This window comes from Anas acuta, chromosome 1, assembly GCF_963932015.1.
Source record: "Anas acuta chromosome 1, bAnaAcu1.1, whole genome shotgun sequence".
In the NCBI taxonomy this organism is placed as follows: Eukaryota; Metazoa; Chordata; class Aves; order Anseriformes; family Anatidae; genus Anas; species Anas acuta.
This window is the reverse complement of record NC_088979.1, coordinates 103,681,014-103,699,090: the sequence shown is the minus strand read 5'-3', so window position 1 is coordinate 103,699,090 and position 18,077 is coordinate 103,681,014. Positions and strand designations below refer to the sequence as shown.

Genomic DNA, 18,077 nt, shown 5'->3' with positions numbered 1-18,077 from the left:
ATCTCATTTGACTGAAGAACCGATTGCTGTTAACATGAGAAATATAGGATTCAGAGATAGCTATACATAAAATAATATTTGGTTATGATAAATAGCACTAAAAATGGGGAAATGAATTATACTTCTGGGTTTAAAACGACCTTTAAGTATAAGTGATCAGTGTCAGATTATCCTACACAAGCCATCTGTTAGGTTATTATAATCTTTCTTAAAAAGTATTTTACATAGAATATTGCCAGAAGAGAAGGAAGTTGGGTCACAGCCAGTTTTACTATTCTTATGCTCTTGTACAGAACTATCTGAAGAAGTTAAGTCAACGCTTCTTACCATGCACCCTGAAAGAATACAACCACACATTTTTTGGAGAGACAAAAGTCCTGGAAATATAACGTCCCTATATTAATAACAGAACACAGAAGCCCAGTTTACAGTAGTTAATAAAACCACGTATAAGACAATGGATCACTAAAGGAAAGGTTATTATTTGGGTAATATATCCTTATTTGAAAGAGAAATGGTAAAACTCAGAAATGATCTATCACAACTGAAAGTTAAACATTCATCCATTCCACGTCCTCTTTTCTTATCCCTCAGCAGAACACAGGAACATTCTTGTTCATGATAGCCAAAGACCTAGATACGTTGTATCAAACTTTTCACTGAAACTTCCCAAGAATTAAATATATTTAATTTTGTCAAAGTCTATACAAGTACAACAGTTTTGGACAGTTCTTTCCCATAGGTTCAATAGTGTTTATGTAAGCAAATATAAGGTGAGAGAGAGACAATTGGGGTGAAGCCTAAGCCTGAGACATCAGAATACAATTAGTTTGTCAATATTTCTGTCAAAGGGAAAAAATAATGCTTAAATGTTACCTTCATTATACTTCAGTATACATCATTATAGGAAGTCTAACGTAGTCCTGAATAGACATGACCGCACACCTTAACGTGGTAACAAAGGGATGACAATATACTGAGCTAAGCCTTGGGAGTGGCATAATATAAACAGCAATCCTGACCAAAATGTAGGAGGCATCACTATTTAAAGTCATCCATTAACAGGCTTGATTCCCTCTTTTTCTAGGTAACAGTTTCTCCTATGACACATTTTCTAGCTGCAGAAAAGCATGGATTCTAATTCTGTAAAACCTCCATTCCCACAGTAAGTAGCTCCTCAGAACTACACTCCTCAGAAACACAGACAAGAAAATGCAGTGTGTAATAGTCTTTGCAAGCAGTAACTTAAGATGACTGCTTCAGAAAAGTGTTCATGTCTAACAGTCATCACCTTCTCCTTGTTGTGGTTATCTGTCTCATTCATTTCATTCCATACGCTTTATTCCATTCCATTCACATGCCATCAGAAAAGTTGCCAGTGCTTGCAGATGATACAAAATTCTTCATTATGGTCAAGTTAAATCTGTATTTGAAAAACTGAATAAGAGCCCCAAATGATCAAATGAATTTAGCCAGTGATAAATAACACAGTAACTGTAATTCATTATCAATAAACATGAATTAATGCTTGTGTTTTTTTTTTTTGTTGTTGTTGTTGTTTGTTTGTTTGTTGTTTTTTTGTTTTTTAAACACATATACAATGTTGGACATGGTTTAGCTGTCATCAACAGTCATCAAGATGGCAAACACTGTTGGGAGATATTGAGAAAGAAATCTGGATATAAACAAAGATATATTAAACTGCTTGTAAATCGTTGGTGTGCCCACACTAATTACTGTGTGCGGTTCTGGCTATGCTCTCTGAAAAAATTATATGGTACAAGTAATATAAACATAGAATGATGACAAGTATGGGTAGGAGTTATAGAAAAATTTCTGCAAAGAAGAGCTACAAGTAATAGAGGCAACTGGTAGGGGATTATTTTGTTGTTGTTTAAAAAGGAAATCATAAATGGTGTGAAGCAGATAAATAGAATATCGTCTGATGGAAGAGTATGCTGGCAACAGATCTGAACATAGTCTGCTTTTAAACTGTCTTGATCAGCTACTCCAAGATGCACGATACTGGGCTAAATGAATCTGCTGACTCAGAAGGGCAGTTTGATGCATTGGATCTTTCTTATTTTCTTAATATTCAATATCTGAGAAAACACAATTTTAAGTTAATATTGTTAGAAATGTTTTATTATGGTTTACTGTATTGTTCTCAGATATAGTTATTTAAAAAAAAAAAGTTTTATTTCACCTATTTATAAGTGTGTTCGATGTAATTCAAAATAGCAGCGAGAAAGTTCTATGTGACCCAAATCAGGGTGGGGTGGGATGTTTGTAGGCTAAAATTATTCTCCCATCCGAAATGTATATGGTTTTCACACTGTATTATTTGAGGGATGAAGCATTCTTCTAAGTTTAGGTATCTTTTCTGTCTCTGAACTCAGCTTGTATTCAGCCTTACTTCTATGTAGGGCTGTTCCCAGCTTATATTCCTAAAAGCTTTCACAGAATTGTTTCCAGTGAAAATCTTTCCCCTGCTGCAGGACTTGCTATCCCACACTGTAGTTATATATAGTATGCACAAAGTTGTCAGGGTAATGGAGGTTGAACTGACATGCCTAGAGTTGGCAGATATATTTTAGGCATCTCTACACTGTTCTGCTGCTTAAATTAAACTGTGTTCAAAGCAGGCATAACCCCTGTAGCACAACTAAAGTGTGTTATATTACACAGTAATTTAGTTCCCTGTCTAAGCAGAACATAGCCAGATCTAGCCAGTAAGTTGAATGTACAGCAAAAGTTGACCAAACTTCTAAAAATTATGATGATATTCTTGGACAGATGTCTCTTTCTTTTTATAGTCAGTGTTTAATTATCATTCACTCTGATGGGAGAGGAACAGGCTGAAGGAGAGACACATGTATCAGGGCTTATTCCCATGGGATTTTTGGAAAGGAAGTGGGCAACAACATCAGACGTGGCATATCAAAAATCTGTATGAATAATTATGAGCACTAAAATATCTTGAACTGGAGACTAGAAACTATAAATTATTTCTTCAACTTTGCTCACAACATATTTCTTGTAAAAAGTTAGAGCAATTGAAGAGACACTGAAAACACAGCCTTTTGGTAGTGAGAAATATAGCTTATAGAAAATGAACTGCTAGAAAATTGAAAATTAATGCCATTTGTTATAAATGTTCCATTGAAAGTGAACAGTTTGGAAGCTAAGAGGGGGCATTACAGTGGACTGAGAATACACACAACTGAATAATTATGAACAACACTGAAAACGATTCCATTGAAAACCAATTAACAGCCTTGTCTATACATCTCTTCTAAAAGCTCGGTGGTAGAAATGTCTCATTTTGTATTGATTTCCATTGACTCTCATATACTTGCCTGCCATGTAGGCTATTTAAGTAAATGGCTTTTTTTTTTTTTTTTTTAAACCAGGATCTACTTTTGAATGTATCTAAGTGTTGAAACATAGCAGCATTGTCTACTAAACCAAAACACACCATTAATAATATTGAGTACTACACCTCTACATAAAACAGCAAGAAATGTGTGTTTTCAGGTGATTCTATACACAATATTTTTCCTAAGTGTAAATTAACAGCTCTTTACCATTCACCAGGGACACAGTATTATACTCTAATTACATCTGAGAAGAACATGCTCAGCTATGAACATGCCTGTATATTGAAATACCACAAGGAGAAGAAATAAACCCACCTGCATAATTAAGCAATCTGTAAAAATGAAAAGCAAGAGTGAAAAAAATAACTTCAAAATGAGAAAATTATATGGAGAATATACTACTTTCTAATAATTAAGCTTCCGAAGACCGAAGAAACTTCGGAATTTTCACCTGTAAAACTTATCTATAAGGCCTCCTCGTATCAGCTCCTTTCCTCCCCTTGCCTTTAAACAGGCAACATCTCTGTTATCCTTCAATGTACTCACTGCCTGCATTTGAAGCCAATTTTCTATCCCACCTTACCAGTACGGTAACTTCAACTGTTAGCAATATGAGGAAAAGATTGTTTCAGTAGTGATCCTGGCTGATGCAGCACTGCTGTTCCTGAAACAAAGGGAAACGCTGCCAGATGAATACATGCCACCTCCCCACACCGGCTAACTGCTTTAAGACCTACCACAGGAACTGGACAGTACAATACAAAACCATAATGATTAGTGACCCATATAAATAGAATTAGATATTGAACACATGGTCTTTAAAGAACAGCAGGGAAACATTTTTATTTATTTATTTATTTGCTAAAAATGAAGGTTTTTCCAGAGAGTTCTTTTATCTTTCTTTGTTTTGTTATCAAGAGCAGCTGCTAAAGTGAAGGAAAGCTTTGAAGAATACTGCATATATTTTTGAGATTATGATACCATAAAAGGAATGGGTTTTAAAGTTGGGGAAAAGAGATGACAGAATTTTTATCCATATTGCCCCAAATCTTTTCTGTTTAAATTTTCAACTTAAACTCTTGGCATACACTTAGAAAAGAGATCTGCAGGCTTATTGCCAGAGCTTTTATATGCAGAATCAAGGTCTCTTGGATTTTTGAAAGAGGACAAGAAAGCTAGACTTTTTCTGTTAGTTTCAAAATGCATACAAAGCTCCATATTGATGAGAGTTTTTACTTCAGCCTGGTCTCCAGTGGCAATATTCAGAAAAATCAGCAAAATGGTCTTATTTTATATCTGTTGCAGGTTATTTATATCAGGGCAGGCTATTGACATATAAAAAGCATAATATTCTTAGAAGAGAGAGAGAAAGTAATCTGCTAACACAAATAAAAAAGGCACAGGGAAAAACATACATTAGAGTTACCTGTGCTTGGCTAAACTTTACATTTCCAGTGTTTGTATATGAATATGTCAATTCAGCCTGGTAAGAAAACATTAATATGGGAAGAAACTTGTGAACATTACTGCTGCAGGCTGGTTTCTGAGATAGACATTGTCATATCACACCTACTGCAAAATGAAACTTTTCATATAACAGGAGAGAAGGGAAGAGAAAGTCAAATTCTTCAGCCATAAATATCCTGGCTGTTTAGTAATTGTAGTAAATACACTTACCCCACACTGGCGGGTCTCTGCATGCTTTTAGAATTCATGGAGAAACTTTTCACTGACACTTCAGATTTTCCTTAATGACCTCAACCAATTAATTATTTTCTAGCCTTGACAAACTTTTCTTCATTCATTCCCTGCTGAGAAAGGTGTTACTCTACCAAGCAGTAAACAACAGAAAGATGTGATAAGGTTAGATAACCTTTACCCTAAGCTGCTATCGATCTGAGTGAACATTCAGTTTGTACCTAACAAAGCCAGCACTTTTCATTAAATGACCATAAAATCTTTGCTCATATACACATTGGTTCATTAATTTCCAGTATTTTTCAAACTGTAATTGATTTCACAAGTGAAAATGCAGATATTCATCTAGCCAAATACTTGTACATGTTTAATATTATATTGCATTGTGTAATGTAGAAACCTTCATCCTAATTAAACTGAAGTATGATCAATGCATAGATAAAATTGAAGGAAAGTGCACAAGGTTAGTTTACACAAGGTTGGGTAACCCAGTTTATGTGGAACAAGATATTTCACTCTGCTACCAAAAAAAAATAAAATAATATATAAAAATATCTGACTAGAACTACTGAAGTATTTTTGAGCACTCATCTTGTATTCTGTTTTTCAACCTCTCCTGCATTTTCTTTGTTGCTTTCATGCAGTGGGGGAGAATGATATAAAGCCCTGGAGAAATTAACTAAGCTGATACCCCCCAAAACACCATAGGAAAAGGAAAGATTGACTTTACAAAGTGAAAGGAATTCTAGTGGACTCAATATGAATGAAATCACAAAAGCTTGCTGATTAATATGCTTAATGATATTTATAAAACAGTTAAGTGCTGAATAACTTCAATGTATGGATTATAAATATACTAGCTCAAGAAGCTACCACAAGTGGATTTCTGAAGTTACAAAGCTGTGGTTCTCTGAATTGCGGAGTTTTTATGTTTATTCACAAAGCTTTAATCTTTTATGCTAATAAACAAGTGTCCAAAAGTATTTGGAATCACTTACAGCAATTGTCTGCCTTTCAAATATGGAATACAGGATAAATCCATCTCTTTGTGAAATCCAAAGAGAGAGCTAAAAAATACTTGGTGTTTTCATCTTTATATATAGAAAATTTAAGAACCATATTTATTGCATTAGCTACGCATCTGCTGCACATGGACTAAATATCGACTAGCTTCCTAGAAGAAAGAGTGACTGCCAGTTTGCATTTAGTTCTTCTAGTTTGATCAAGTGGATTTAAGTGAAATGAAATGACAACTGGACATTTATCTATCCCACATAGCCTAACCATTGTCATATTTTGAAAAAGAATAGGAGAGACCTGGTTGTAGCTGTAGTTTTCTGGGTCATATTTGCATTTAGTAAATGTTATCATTTAGTTTTCAGTTTGTTGCAGTGTATTAATAGCTCCATATCTTTTTATGTGAATTTCCCCCAGTTCTTAGGACAGGATCAGGAAACTCAGATCAGGAAACTCAGGCAGTGCAATGAGTGCAAAGACTTCTCCCATCATCATAAATCACTTTTGTTGCTTACTCTAGCACCCCTACTGATAACTAAAAGCATAGTAAACTTGTTCCTACAGCCTCCTCAAAAATATATTAGCTAAATGTTACCTACCAATCCAAAAAGTAGATATAATCAAAACTAGAGTGTTTTTCTAGTAATCTCTAGTTCCTGGGAGCAACACAGTGATAAAATCAAAGACGGGAAACCTAAATCTCCATAGCTGCCCATAGACTGCAAGGAAACAAAGTTAGCATTTAAAATGTGACATTTTAAGATCACCTTGAACCACCTTAAACAGGCATAAACTAGGAGAAGCTGTGTGTAGTTTTCTTCACTGTAAGGAGGGGGCAGACAAGGTTTTAATGTAGAATATTTATTCTAAGCAACTCTGAAGCATTTATTTTTCTGGGTATATTTTAGGAGACCCAGCTAGCAATAAATACTAGCCATGGAGAAGTGGAGAACTACAGAAGATTAGTTAAATAAAGACTGAACTGATTGAGAACACCAGGGAAGAATTAAGAAATTCTCTCACAGAAGAAAAAGTTCAACTTCAATACATAAACAGATAAAAAGAAAAAAATCAGAAAATACACTCCAAAACATCAAAAATTATACCACTCAAGCAATCACTAAGTTACTTACATATTTTACTTGTACTAATTTTAAAACATGGAATAAACACAGCAGAGAAAGTACCAATTGCATTGTGTGTCTGAGGGAATTTTTGCTTAGATTGTGAAGGCACGTGGGCAATAATGGGATGGAGTTCAGATGTGTATTCAACATTTAAATGTGCTTGCAGCACAGGCTTAAATCAGTGAACTTGTGTTCTGTTGTCTTTCACAGAAGTACAAATAGTTATGATATTTGATCCTTTCCTGTGCCTGAAATTCTAGCTGTTCTTGTTTCCCATGACAGTGATGTTCTACAGGAGAAACAGCAGAGAACTTTTGCATAATGCTGTAAGAGACTACTTCAAAAATAAAACAAGTACGTGACTGTAATGCAAACGTTTAGAGCAGCATGGGATGGGTTTGATTTGTGTTTAAATACATTCCAGACTGAAACAGGATTGAGCCTAGACCTAGATCCTAATTTTTCCTAAGGATTGATGTTCACAGTTTTCATCAGCTATTTTTGGTGAAATAGCTCAAGTGCAATCTGTAGGAAAACCACTAATTTTGGGCAAGTATATCTACAACTCACTGGCTTGTTATTCTCTCTCTCCTGAGAAGGAGGAGTTGATAGGTCTGCAATGGTGAAGACACCTGATGACAGCACAGAGAAGCACATTGTGCCCAGCTGCTCAAGGTGTGTTTGAACTCAGGGGTCTGAAGGCCCCTGAATGACATCAGAAAGCAGTGGGAAGCTTTTGTGTGATCAGGTCTTAAGATGCGTACTGCATCCCAGCCCGGTACTGTTAAGTAGCAAGCACCTATCAAGGTCTTATCTGCAGATCCTCATTTCCACGATACGGAGGTCAGGATACATGGTCTGGATAAGAGCAGTAGTGCAATCAGAGTACCACAACTTGGCACAGCCCAGAGTTGTAAATATACAATGCCCTTATTAACTGAAATTATAACACCATCTCTAAACTAAGGATACAGATTCCAAAATACTGCACAAAAAATATGCAAAATACTAAACAAAAGTAATCACTACTTTACCCAGATTTGATTCAATACATATTCACATAGAAATTTTTCAATTTTCTTACTCCCCATTAAGTATTCCTGGAATATTTCTAGATACGTGTAGAATACTTCTACATACCCATCAAGGATATGTTCATCGGACCAGAGCATTTGTATTCAAACATCAGTCAGCATCAGTAATATACCCTAAGAGAAATTAATAAGTAAAGCTTGTTGCTTTTCAGTTGTCATTCTTATTTAAAAACAAAAAAAGGAATAAAGCATTCATACACAAGCAACAATATTTGACTCAGAATTTAGTAGATCTGGGGAGAGCTATTGATTTCATTATTGTATTTAATGAAATATTCATTGTCTATTAGTTTTAGTGATACTCTTAGTGGTAGCGTGGATAGCTTTTCTGCAGCAGTCCTAGCCAATGCCTCTATGTTTAGTAATCTACCACATGTTCTATGTCAATTCTGTATAGTATAAGACACATCAAACTATCATCAAAGAATAAGATTTGTGATAGTAGAATTGAATTATGACATCAAGACTAGAAAAGAGAAGAACTGAGTGTGAGAAAGAACAAGATGAGAAATTAAGTTCTTTCTAGATGGCAAGAAAAAGACTTATTTTATTATTATTTTTTTTAACAAAATAAACAAAGTTTACAAAGTTTACAAAGTACCAGTGGCCCATTCTGTTAAAAAATATACAAAAATATTTATATATACATATATGCACACACATATATACCTGTATATATATGTATATGTGTGTGTATATGTATACACATGCTTTTTGTCTATTTGTTTTGTTTTACCACAAGGGAAAGCTCGGATTCCAACAGCGCAAACTAGAGCAGGCACTGATGGTTTGCCTTCCCTAAAACTGATCAAATTAGTGTTGGCATGGCATACTGGAACATGAGAGTCCCCTGTGAGAAGGTCCTACCTTTCTGATAAGTCTCTCTATAAGCATTATTTCTCTATTTTAACATACTGTGTCGACAACCGCTGCTGTTTGTAAAAATACAGATGAGTTTTTCCATTTCCTAATAAGTCCTAGGACTCCTTCACTAGAAACAGGGGTGTAGAAGTTGTTCAGTGTAGTATTGTGGTTACAAATGAAAGATATCAGCTCTAAAATCCAACACAACTTTTGGACTTTTAAAGGCAAACCTAAAATAAGTTACTTCTTAGCTGAATAAAATATTTAGATTAGCATTATTTCCTATTCAGTGGACATTTAAAAATCAGTCATAAGCTAAAATGCTACAAACTAAGACAATATTACTCAGCCCCATCACAGCATGAATGTTACACTGATAATAAGTTAGTTTTTAATATTATGTATGAACCATCCATTGGTTTGAAATAGCAAGCTGTTACATATTTCCCAAAAAAGGAACAGTATCCTCAAGTTTTACACTAAACAATGCAACTTAAGAAGTCTAAACAACTCGTAACGCTGAGCCCCTTCCAGATTTTCATAATGTAGTTTTCTCAAGCAGAAATCATCTGTTCCTTGAAGTTTGTCTATGATGACAGGATATGTTGTGAAGCATATAAACATTTCAGTCAGCTATGTTTTGAGGCTGTCCTGATTTTAATTCTGAATTCCTTGTCTATGCCAATGCTCCAAAACCCTAAACATAACAAGAAAATGTTTAGGAAATGGTAGACTTGATCTGCTAAACTCCAGTCATGCAAGAAAAAGCAAGCAGGAAGTTGCTTCCACCAACCCTTTGCCTCCTTATGTGGCAGGAGCCTAAGGACCCTTCAAATCCAGGGAGCAGACCTTTATTGTTGCTGGTCTATCAGTGACATCAAATCAGGTATGAAATATATTTTCATTACGATTTTTTTTTCCCCTTTCAAGAAATAATTAGACTCACCAGTTGATTCAGCTGTCCTTTCAAAACATGCTGGAGATGAGATAGTACAATTCACATTGACTAGATCATCATCATTTACCACAAACGGAATCTAATAAGGTACATATTCTATTAGCTTTATTGCATATTTCTTTAGTTAAAAAAAGATCATGTGTTTTACAAGCAGGCCTAGCTCACCAAAAAACAGCCTCATAACAACCTCATATCTACATAAGACAATCAAGCTATATTACTTTTCCTATTAAAGAACAATTTCAGGTGCAATAATATAAAATGATTAAGCTCTCAAATAGTGGAGCAGCCAATATGTGATATAGCCAATTTAAGGATTTACAGGAAAATGTATCAAAAGCTTACTAGAAAATTGTACATTTACTCTAAGGTTCTGAAATATCATTTCATAGCTTCAGCATTACACATAGACTTTTGCTTCCATGATGATGGCAAAACAGGAGGAGACATGACAAAGTCAGGAACTACAGGATATAGGAAACCACCAGGCAGTGCATTTGGAGGACAGTGAACTGCCAAGCATGACACCAGGAGTCATGATATGCTCAACAGGGTATGAAATAATTTGTGATAATCTCTCTAAGAAGGATATTATCCACATTATGGATTATAATTTATTGTCTTATGGTCAGCAGAGGCTGGCTCACAAGACCATTGAAAGAACATTTGCCTGAGAACTATGAAGAAAAAATTTAAAATAAAACTGGCACAAAAAAGCTAGCAGTCATATTAAAATAAAGTACATTCTCCAGAGAAGTGATTCTTTCAGTTAGCCTGAAACAAAACCTTAGCTTCAGAGATTTTATCAGACTTACTCTTTGCTTTATTTCTTCTGCCACTGTCAGACTAAATCAAAAGTCATAAAGCTGACATTTTCAGACCTCAGCACCTCAGGTATTGCTGTAAGTCCACACTTATTTACTGAAAATAACTCAATTCTGAAGCATGTTATACTCATCCAGAGCTCCCGTCTGCTTCCACTTCTGTTAAAGAAGTTGACTTCCTTATTTATAATGATCAAATCTTGACTTTCAATTATGCCTTATTCCTTTGGGCCAAATTCACCAGCGACAGATGCAACAACTCCCTTCATTTGCAGAGTAAAGCAGGATCTGCCAATGACCATAGTGGATTTATCTAACAGGAAAAAATGAAGAATGACTTTCTTTTTCTCACATACTGTCTGGGCCGAATCTAGTCTTTCTGTGGCCTTTTAGTTTAAATTTATAGTATTTTCCTCTCTTACTTTTTTTTTTTCCTTCTTGTCTTTCAAGGTCCCTTCTTCAAAACCCTCAGAGGTTTAGATTCATAAAAAATGAGACCACAAAAGTTTATTGTGGACAGACAGTCCCCAAAAATAAGAGAGAGAAAGTTCTGGTAAACAAAAAGGATTAAAATACTGTATGGCTGGACTAGAAATATATTTTGTCTATGCTTTGGGATACAGTAAACCTTCATGTACAGTTTAGAGTCCATATACTTGCTTATGTCAACATGAAAAAGGACAACTTCAAAGAACACCAAGGTAAAAATCTAAAGACCACAGTTTCTAAGCAATCATCCTACTGCATAGGCATCAAGGTAAGAAGAGGGGGAAGGAAAAAAAAATTAAAAGAAAAGAGGGTGAAAAGAAGGTGAGAGGAGAAGAAAAGAAATAAAGAAATACAGATAAACTATTCTTAATGCATCCAGGGTCAAAAGGAAGTACTTATTCACATAACACATAATTAAATTGTGGAACTCATGGCCACAGGATGTTGTGAAGGCCAAAAGGATAAATGAGTTAAAAAAATAATTAGGCAAATGATTAGGAAAAAAAGATCCATTAACGGCCATTAAGCCCAAAGATGTGCATGCAGCCTCTGGCTCTGGAAATGTCTATGCCACAGACTGTCTGAAAATTAGAGAATATACTAAGAAAATGCTCAATAGCTAGCCTTTTATGAAACTCTTATCCTAAGCACTTTTACTGATTACTCTCCTAGGAAGATAGTGGCTATATAACTTAACTAGTACATCTGTTCTTACATTGCTATGCACTACCTTGACATGCATGCAGTCTAAATAACTCAAGTAGAAAAATAAAATAAAATATTACATGATAAAATTTTAGTACCATAATTACATTAATTTATTATCATTATAAAAAGAAACATGAAATTTTCAAGAAGATTATTTTATTAGATGCAAATTGAAACGTAAAAGAAAAAACACAGCTCTTAAAAACAGGGTAAAACTTATTTGGACCATCATACTCACAGCCGTACTCACAATCAGGTTTCTACTATATAATAGATAACAGATTTCTAATAGATTTCTACTATAGGTGTATGCTCTTTACATATATGTGTTTATTCATTTGTATAAACTCAGAGAGGGAAAAAGGTATTTATATGTATATAAATACATAAATCTTGACAATAACTACTGAAACAGGTCTTCTTCCTACTACTACTATGGAGACATCCTGAATATTAATTGAAGTATGTAAGTATCAGTGGCCAGATTGCTGAATTATACATATTTAAATTGCAGTATCATCCATTTCTACTCTAAAATGCTACATTCATAGATTTTTATGTGCTTTTTTTCTTTTCTTTATTTTCTTTAAGTCAAGGAGGTAAGCACCAGGAAAGGATTCAGAATACTTGGCCAACTAAGCTTTATTCTCAACACCTTTTATTGGGTATTTTCAAAGACAGAGTACTGACAGTATAATCTGACCTGATATTATCATCCATATGTAATCCACTTAGTGAAGATTTAGATATCTTATTGTCCATCACATATTTACATTGATGTAGCCATTCTTCCCTGTCTGTAGTCCTCATGACTACAGAGGTTCCCCTTTGTTTTTCTATTATTAAAACTTTACCCTGTGGTTCAGTGGCTATTCAGGTTGAAGTCCCATTTTACTATGCACTGTGAAATCATGGCTGCTCCCTGAGAGCGCTTACATTCGACAAAACATGACAGATGGATCAAGCAGGCATATGGGATGAGAAGCTGATAGTGAGGAGGGCTAATGGAGTGTCTGTATTTGTTAAACGAACCAAATACTGTGCTTTGAACTTCAATGGAAAATGTATAAGCAAACCTGAATATTTTAAATAGTAGGAATCCTGTTAAGTGCACCATAGCATTAACCTGCTTAGCACTATTTGGATTTCTTAACTCAACTCCAAGCACTACTGAAGTAAAGGAGGACTGCACATTTTAAGCCCTTCACTTTCTACTAGAAAAAAAAATCCACATAAAATAAAATAGTTCTGCACCAAAAATGCAAAAATGTTTCTACCCGAATCAGCCATAAAAGCTTTTATCCAGTCATGCTTTAATCAAATCTCAGAAGGGATGAATTCATTCTGGACTGAAAAGCCACAACACAAATTAAAAACACAAAACTACTACTTGCAGTGAATGCACATACCAGCCCTGTGTGAGGATAGCTTGTACACTGCTAAGCATCTTCAAACGGCTTCCAACTGCAGTCACCTTGCATTTCACAGATAAATTAATTTATGCTAGATGCTAAATCTGTACTAATGTGATTAGCTTTGTTAGCAGCTACTGATTTAGAATGAAAAAACAACAACAAAAAAAAAGCAGTTAAAACCACTCAAAATCACATGGACTTTTCCTCCTCTTAGCTTAGAGTTTACATCCATAACTTATCTTTACAGCTGTAAAGACTGAACTCACCCTACATCTGTGCTTGCCATTTAATGATGAACATACTCAGAGTGGGAATGGAGATGCCGTGTTTTCATCCTTGTCATATAAGTGATTATATTCAATTAATCCTGACTTGTGGCAGCAAGGACAGATGAAAATTATATTAAATCATTTATTGTATCATAATTTTTACTTTATTTTATAACTTCCTAATGCTAGAGATGTACCTGTAGTCACAGGTAGTGGCCTATTTAGTAACTAAACTCGAAGGGAGGATGCAGATTCACCACCTTTGCTTTCTTTCTTTTAAAATCATGTTAATCTAGCATTGGGAACATGTAGTGCCTCTCAGCAGATTGCTTTTAGTTGTGTTACTCTTAGGAAGCAGGTATGAATCTGGTAGGATGTTATCAGAATGGCTACTCTGCTTTCCAGAAATGTGTCAGTAGTATGATAACTCTTACTATACACACAACTGAGGACTTTTTTTTTTCTTGATCCAGCCCCACAGTATATTTTCTCAGACTGTTCTACATAGCTGGATCATTTGGGATATATTTTTCTGTGCGGGTAAACTAATAAGAGAGTAGAGACTTCACAAAGTACTCATATTTGGCCACCCTTCACTGTGCTGTTCTTGGCATAAATTAGTGTAAGGTGATCTAAGTGTTAGTGGTGTACAAAAGGAAGAATCCCTTCCTCAGCTGTATGCTCAAGTGAGCCAGGCACAGAAAGAAGTCCCCAAACCAGCAGCCTGTTCCATTTCATCACAGCTGCCTGTAAAACTGGCCTATCACAGGAAGATGGTGACTTCCGCATTTTTTGCCAACCTTTGGGAGCTGCTTCTGAGCCAGTCTTACACACACAATATCTGTAATTGCAGCAGACAGACTGTCTCCTCTGATACAGGAGCACAGGCAGCCATGCTAAATACTGACATTGCTGGCTTACACTTGGCCTCAGTTACTGCAGCTGAAAGTGCCAAGATAGTGAGACGTGCCTACTGCCTTCCTTACCTGTCCATAGGAACATAGCTGTGCTGACATTCAGGGAGGCTTTGGCACACCGTGCTCTATCTTCGCTTTGAAAATCTACCCATATCCTACTTTGATGAATTGTCTATGGAAGAAATATCTGCCTTCTACCTTTTTCATTATCTTACTGAATATGAAAATATAATTCCCTAAGAATGAATTTCCTGCCTTGAAAGTATTCAACTTAAAATGTTTTGCAAAGATAATCTATAAACTGTTGAAAATTTTCAAAGCAATACTAAATAAGTTAAAAGATTGAAAAAGTTAAAAAAAACACTTTAACCAAGAATCTCTTATGAGTCACCATCCCTGGAGGTAAAAGACGTGGTGTTTAGGGACATGGTTTAGTGATAGACTTGGCAGTGATAGGTTAACAGTTGCACTTGATGATCTTAGAGGTGTTTTCCAACCCAAATGAATCTATGATTCTAGTCTATGATTAACAGTAAATATTTATACATATATTAAATTCAAGACTATTATATAAGATAACCAAAACAGCAGACACTTTGCCATATGAAAACAAAGCTCTATAAAATTACCATAAATTCCATAAGAATTAAAATATATGAAAATATTTTCAGTTGGCATACAACCACACAAAATTGATAAAAATGTGGGAAGAAAATCAATTTCAAAACTGATCAAAACTAAATACAAATTTAAAGTTTACTTCATTTGTATGTACCATTTTTTAGTGTAACAGTACAAGAACATCTCAAGAATTCCGAATTTCCAAAAATTTTTTATAAATTATGCCTCACTACTGGCATCGAGTATCTTAGCAGTACATCTTCACTTCTGACTGTTTCAGAACTTGAATTTCCTCATCTTTTTCTTAATTAAAACTCACTAAAATTGAGAGATTGTTTCTTTAAAGAAAAGCATCCTGCATACAGACTTCTACATTTTCATTTTTACTTTTTTTTTTTTTTTTTTTTTTAAAGTTACTCAGTTCCATCTCTGAGTGCATCAAAACATTTCTAAGCATGTTACTCAGTGCAATTTTAGTCTAATAAAAGACTAGGACAAAAGACTGACTGTATGACTATCAATACAGATACCAGTGGAAACATTCACTCTAGATGAGCAGAGCAAGTACAGGCAGACAGAGAATGCCCAAATTATATTTTATATATAAAGTAATATAGTTTTTAATTTCACTAATTCCCCTGAGCATGGAACATTTCACTGACATATATAGCCTTGAAATGGAGTTCTAAAATAATTTTATTGATTTACTTATTTTTATAGATCCAATTGTATATAAAGTTCTTTACTCACTGACTGCTTCATTGAGACAGGTAGATGTTTTTTTCCAGACTTCAGTGCACATCTTCAAATTGAATTAGATAAATATTTAATTCATTCATATTTCTTAAAATATTTTTTTCTTTGTAGATGCAATTGGATTTAAAGAATAGAGAAGACCTGAAGAAAAAAACTTTACTGAAGTTATTTATGGCATCAACAGCCACTAAGGAAATCATATCTAAATCATTCAAATCATATAATTCAAATGAAAGAAAAAGTTCTGCACTGCTTTTCTTTATACAGAATTAAAAAAAAAAAAAAAAAAAAAAAAGTCAAATTCTGTAGTATCCTCTTAGAGCATAATTTTATTGAAATTAATAGAGATATGCTACCTCACTCCAGATATCATTTTCAGGGAGAAAGTGATTCTACAGCTTTCATACTCTAAGGAAAGAAAAGAACTATATTTACAAAAATAAGAAATGACCTGCCAGCTTTAAGAGTTTCTACTCTTTGTAGCAGCATAACAAGTAAAAAATAAATAGAGTAAATATTAACTATTGCTTAAGAAGATCAAAGCAAAAATCCAGATTTAAAACTGAAATATTTTTGATGTCTTAATGCAGGAATGCAGAAAACAAAAGAGTGTTTGGTTCAAAATATATGTGAACAACAGAATGCATTAACTCAGATTTTGTAGTGAAACGTATAGAAACATACGTTACATCTTAAATAGCTAAAAGTGCAAAAGTGAAAACGCATTTCTAGAACATGCTCTCTTCATTCCAGAACTGTGGAAAAACAGGAAACATGTATCAAGCACAACACAATACAACAAAATTGGATTGTGGAATACAGAATGAATCAGGTTAACTCTTATTTCTCCTTTAAGAATTTTTTGATTCCCATGGTACTTAGGATCTGTATTGTTTATGCACTCTAGCTCTAAATGTCTTTTGTACATGTTTTACACATGCAGGAATTAAGCTCTCAACTTATAATGAACTTTGTTATAAAACTCTTAGTAATTTCTAATTTGTATCAATACAAATCAAAAACTTTTGTTCCAGAAACTTGGAGATATATATATGTATATGCATCAGAGAAATAAGAATAATTACAGACCACCAACTATTCATCAAGGATCCAAATTTTGTGCACATTAAAAAAAAAAAAAAAAAAAGTTGTCAAAACTCAAGCAAAGCCAAGGAGCATATATACAGTTTACGGTTTTCTTATAAATCAGAAATACAGTCCAGGTTCATAAAGCTTTGGGGAAAATTGGGCTAAGTTTTGAGTGAATTTTGGAAAATTATAGTTTTTAATGAAAACTGTACAAATAGTGTTTTTTACATTCTCAGTTTTGGACACATTAAGTACAAGGCTAGAAATAAAATTCAAGGAGCTCATAATAAAATAAAAGGCTTGACCTTAACTTAATTTTCGAATACATATATATACCTCATAAATGTTTTGTATGCTGTTTCAACAGTGAAATATATTTTTTTCCTTCCAGTGCAAAGATTGATAATACTGTTTAAGAAACAGAAAAAAAAAAATCTAATACTGATTTTTAAAATAAGTTATTAAATTATGGCAGTGGGATGGCAATAAACACTTATTAAGTGTATTTTGGAAACTTTCCATATTTTAAATATGATTCTATGGACTATGACTTTTCCTAAAGGGACTAAGAAATACATTCTTGCAACTGAAGCTATATGAGAACTTTTTTTCTCAGAAAAAAAAGAATTAAAGTTATTTTTGTTTTTAGTTTTCCCTGGGGACAAAATTTAGAAACACCACAACCCAGCATTCATATTCTTCCATTCAGGTAAAGAAACAACTTGGACATTGCTCTTTCCCCTCCAGGAAAACATTGGGTTATTGACTATCTTTCTCTCTCAACTTCTTAGAAGGAAACTTTCCCAAATAAAAATTAGCTGCATTCGATAAATTCCCATCAAAACTGAAGT

General features: G+C 34.2%; 1 protein-coding gene across 2 annotated transcripts in view; it reads right to left on the bottom strand.

Annotated features, from left to right (window-relative positions):
- The window catches only part of ROBO2 (roundabout guidance receptor 2), a 625,847-nt gene that overhangs the window by 498,272 nt on the left and 109,498 nt on the right, over nucleotides 1-18,077 (bottom strand). The gene's annotated exons all lie outside the window — the stretch shown is intronic.